Genomic DNA, 5,645 nt, shown 5'->3' with positions numbered 1-5,645 from the left:
GCAAGTTCCAAATACGATACAGGGAGATCAGCGAGAGGCTCCCTCTCACCATCGTCAGCGGCAAGCTTCCCAGCCTCCTGGGCATGGACTGGTTTCGAGCCCTGGGCATGGGATTCACCGGAGTGAGGAACATCCAGAGCACCCTGAGGGACGACCTGATGCAGGAGTTCCAGGACGTGTTCGACGAAAGGCTTGGTAAGTATGTGGGGACCCCTATTTCATTCAACCTCGACCCCAACGTTGCCCCAATCCGTTTAAAGCCTAGGAGAGTGCCATTCGCCCTAAAGCTCAAAATAGAAATTGAATTGGACAAGCTAATAAAGCAAGGGGTGCTCGTGCCGGTCGACCATGCCAAATGGGAGACCCCGATTGTGACACCCGTGAAACCGGACGGGTCAGTGCGCATATGCGCCGATTATAACTGCACAATTAATAAGGCCCTGCAACAGAGCGCTTATCCGGTCCCAATTGTGCACCACCTCCTGCATTCCCTGGGCCCTGGCAAGATCTTCGCCAAACTAGATCTTGCGCAGGCGTACCAGCAGCTACCGGTAGATGGCACTACTGCGGAAACACAGACTATTGTAACACATAGAGGCTCCTTCAAGTGCACACGCCTACAATTCGGAGTCAGCATAGCCCCCGGACTTTTTCAAAGTACGATGGAGCGGCTACTGCAAGGATCCCCAGGGTAGTTCCCTATTTCGATGATGTACTCATCATGGTGGAAGACGAGCAACAACTGGGGGGGGAGGCTGAGAATGGTGTTAGAAAAATTCAGAATGGCTGGACTCCGGGTCAAACACAACAAATGCATGATTGCCGTCCCCTCCGTAGAGTTCCTGGGGTACCGAGTAGATGGCACCGGCATACACCCCACCGAGAGTAAAATCAGGGCAATCCAAGAGGCCCCCCACCCCTAAAGACAAGGCGGAACTACAAGCGTTCCTGGGACTGCTTAACTTTTATGCGATCTTTTTAAAGGACAAGGCAACAGTGGCTGAACCCCTACACAGACTGTTAGCCAAAAAGTCCACATGGACCTGGGGGAAGGCCGAGGACAGGGCATTTGCAAATATCAAGAAATTGCTATCAGCCGAGAGTTTCTTGATTCAATACAACTCAACGCTTCCCCTTGTTTTAGCCTGTGATGCATCCCCTTTTGGCGTGGGAGCTGTCCTGAGCCATAGACTCCCGAATGGCCTAGAGGCGCCTATCGCCTACTACTCCCGAACTCTGTCAAGTGCTGAGAGGAATTACAATCAGCTTGACAAAGAGGCCCTCGCCGCCGTCTCGGGAGTCAAAAAGACGCCGAGGAAAACTTCAACGAACCGCTCCCTGACTACCAGCCAGAACAACAAACTAAGTCAAGCCCGAGTGCAACGGAGGACTTAGCTGACAATCCTGGCGTCCGGAGCTGTCCCAGCAAGGAGTTCCCGCCAGCCGAAGAAGTCGCCGCCCACGAGGAGATCTCAGAGGTTCCATTGGCGGAGCAGGGAGAAACAGGGAGTCCCTCCGACCTGCTCGACGCCACCCCTCCAACTGAACTGCGCAGGTCGACCAGGCTACGCACACACCCTGGTCACCTGAAAGACTTTGTATGCAAATAACACCCAAAGTGACTTCTGGGAGGGGAGGAGTGTTATGTAAATGGGTTTATTTGGTGGGCAGTTTGAATTAACTGCCCCTCAGCTGATTGGCTGACCACCATAGCTGCAAGGTATATAAAGGGAGCTGTTCCCTAGGTCAGTTGCTGGGTTCTCACCCTAATAAACAGAGCTGTTGTCATTCACTGCCTGGCTTGCTGCGTCCTCATTCACCCAACTTAACACTGGGTATGGGAGTGACCGGTATCAACGCCATCGCAGATGACGGCGCTGAAATAAGAGGGATCTGCAAACCTTTCTAGGGCTGCTCAATTTCTACAGCATATTTTTGGTGCAAAAGGCCATTGTGGCTGAACCCTTATAAAGGCTGCTAGGGAAAAAGGCTTCCTGGTATTGGGGCCCGAATGAGGCGGCTGCCTCCACCGCAGTAAAGAAACTGCTGATATCTGACAGCATGTTGGTCCATTACAGTGACTCCCTACCCGTGATCCTGACTTGTGATGCCTCGCCTTTCGGGGTGGGGGCCGTTCTCAGTCATCAGCTTCCTACTGGATGGGAGGCTCCTCTCGCTTTCTATTCCCACATTTTGTCTGCAACCGAGCAAAACTACAGCCAGCTGGACAAGAAGCGCTGGCTGTGGTTGCTGGGGTCCGGTGGATCCATAACTATTTGTATGGCAGACAGTTTACCCTTGTGACTGACCACAAGCCCCTACTGGGTTTGTTGGCGGGGGACCACCTGACTCTGACTGTCATGCCACCTTGAATGGTGCGATGGTCACTATTCTTGGCAGCCTACAGCTACCAGCTAATTCACCAGCCCGGAAAGTCCCTGCGACATGCGCTGAGCCACTGACCCCTGCCTGCCCTGGTGGAAGACCCTGCACCGGTCTCCCAAGTCCTCCTGCTTGAGGACATCACTTTGGGGCCAATTACTGCTGCTGAGATTGCTCGGCATACTGCTAAGGACTCTGAACTAATGCAAATACTTGAAGCTCATTGGTTAAACTGTCTGGCAGCCCTCTATAAAAGAGGGCACTGCCAGACAAGCAGGTTGTTGGGTTGCACTGGTCTACTAATAAAGAGCTGTTGTCACTAAAGAAGCTGTGTCCGTCTCTTCCATCATCGAATCCAACAAATTTTTTAAATTTTGGCTAGCCTAGCTGGTGATAGGTGCCACCTATAAAACATTTTATATAGGTTCTCTTTATACGATGTGGCCAAAGTTAGTTTCCTGTTTCTTTCCCACAATTTTCATTATAAGCCACTGCTGAAGCCCCCAAGGTGACCTGAGGCTAGCTGGCTTCTTTCCGCCTCAGCCTTGCTATCCCCTCTGTGTGCAACATAGAAACATCAACAACGACAATAACAACAACAATAATAATAATATAGCCTTCCTGTGTGCTTGCTGTAAGAGTTACAGATAGTCCTCAACCTGCAACAGTTCATTTAGTGACCATTCAAAGTTACAACGGCACTAAAAAAATTGACTTATGACTTTTTCTCACTTACGTCCATTGCAGCATCCCCATGGTCATGTGATCAAAATTTGGATGCTTGGCAACTGACTCATATTTATAACGGTTGCAATGTCCCAGGGTCACGTGATCATCTTTTGTAACAGTTCTTACAAGTAAAGTCAATGGGGATTCACTTAACAATGTTACTAACTTAATAACTGCAGTAATTCACTTAACAACTATGGCAAGAGCGGTGCTAAAATGGGGCAAAATTCAGTTAACAAATGTTTCATTTAGCAACAGAAATTGTAGGCTTTATTGTTTTGTAAATTGAGGACTACCTGTATTAGGATAATAATATTGTTTTAAAACAGGCTAGCAGATGTCCTGTTCTTCTATTATGTTTTCAAAGTTAGTCAGTTACTTCCATTAAATTAATGGGAATAGAGACTGGGAGAAGAATGTAGTTCCCTTTTCTCAGCATGTGTGCTACTGATGAAAATTTATTCCCCCCCCCCAGTCCCCCCAATAACAGTTTATATCCTGCAGCAGAACAAGAATCAGTACTTCCCCCATATTCTAGGATGCTTTTAAGGAATTCAACACTGCCTCAATCTCAACTGCACTACAGTTTTTTAAAATCACCCAGTGGTGTGCCTAATTACTTCCTCTGTCTTGTTACCCTCAGCTAAATTCATTTTCTTTCTCGAGGGGTGGAACGTACACTACACAATTTTTTTGTCTTGTACTCTGTGATGGGCCTTGGAGAATATCTAGGGGAAGCAGCGTACATAACTTGCATGAGCTTTTGACTGAATTTAATAGGATCCTATTCTGTTCTTTTATCTAATTCTAATTCATTTTTAGTTTGCAACCATGCCTTTCCAAGATGGTCATCAAACCAATGTTCAAATTTTTTGTGTCTGATGCAGACAAAAAAATATCCTCAGGCTCATAAATCCACAGTGAGTTATTTCACCTATAAAATCTTTGGCTACCAATAACAGTAGCAATAATGCTATATTTATATATTGCCTTTAATACATAACACAAATGTATTTTTAAATATATTACATCTCAAATATATATTTTAAATATTTGGGCTCAACCAACCAAGGTATGAGGCTATCAAAATGTGTGCTAATATGATCAGTTACAATAAAATACATTTGCATAAAATAAGTATGAAAGTGAACACTGCAAGCTTGAGCCAATTATCCTGCTAAATGCTTAGGTGGGAAATCTATAGTTTAGGGGAGACTGAGGCTCTAAATTCGATTTCTTCCAAGAAATCTCATTTATTTACATGGCCCAACTAGGATTCTTTCCATGTTTCTGAGTCTATGAGAAAACAGTTCAATTGGGGTATAAGTGGTCACACAAATATTCCTGTTTCTTTAAACAGAGTTTATATAAAATAATATATGACAGATCTGCATTCTAAATTTCTAATAAAACTAGGAATCAGTTTGTAGGATTTATATCAACCATTTAAGAACCATCTCATAGACCTCCCATGTTTTAGATATGTATGCGCATAATGAAATGTAGCCACTGCCATACTTGCTGATAATAGAGTGCTTGTGTCACCAAACTCTTGGGCTATTAGTGAAATTATTTGATGTGCAGAGGCCTCAGGAAAATATCTGCACTCATACACCAGGGCCAGCCTGCCAGTTGTGATTCTGCTCTCACTTTAGCCATGCCACTTAAAACATCCTTTTAATAACAAATAGAAACATCAACTGAGTAAGCAAAGTGACATAGCTCAATGGTTCCCAGCCTATGATCCACAATGATCCTGCAGCTGGGGTCTTGTGAGAGTGCCAAAATGAGAAATGTGCATGTGTGTGCTCGTGTGTACTGTACATACACTCTTGGGAGGTTGCAAACTGATAACATTTTGACTTTCTCATCTAATAATCTTGTGGGGCTTGAAAACATTGCATGATTTCCAACATTTCAATTTATTTTTATTGAATCTTGGGACCCTGCAGATGCCACCTGTGGGAATTACATGGGCTATCGCTCCTCTAGGTATTAGGCTGCTTAACCCCAAAGGAAATACTAGTTTAACTTGCTTCAGCAGGTTGACACATAAGCTTCTCACAATGTAATGATTAGGAATGATCACCTGCTTTAACTCATTGCAGTTAGAATAGCCAGGAAAAAAATGTTGGCATAGGTAATGATGTGCCAAAACCCTGAAACTTACATCTGGGGACAAATCATTTTAGGAAAACAATCCAGGCAAATTTTTCCCACAGCTCCCTTCTGTCCAAATTGTCAAATCAATGGGCTGCACTATTTGATGATTGTAACAGAATGCATCAACTCACCCCTATTCTAATTGTCAAGATTTATCTCCTCCCCACCTTGGTTATATTGCATGGGGTTTCCTGACCCGGGGCCCCTGCTAGTTCAAGTGTTGGTCTATCTGTCCCCTTCCCTGCTCTCTTGCCCTCCCCAGTTCTTGGGAGAGGCCTTGCTCCAAGCCAGTTTCCTGCCCACCCACCCCCATCTCCTTTTCCTGCCCCACCTCCTGTGTGTGAATGACCAGCGGGACGGGAAATCCGTGC

Source organism: Pantherophis guttatus, chromosome 4 (genome assembly GCF_059756535.1).
Source record: "Pantherophis guttatus breed Tessera chromosome 4, ASM5975653v1, whole genome shotgun sequence".
In the NCBI taxonomy this organism is placed as follows: Eukaryota; Metazoa; Chordata; class Lepidosauria; order Squamata; family Colubridae; genus Pantherophis; species Pantherophis guttatus.
The sequence above is the reverse complement of the archived record's forward strand: the minus strand, read 5'-3'. Positions refer to the sequence as shown.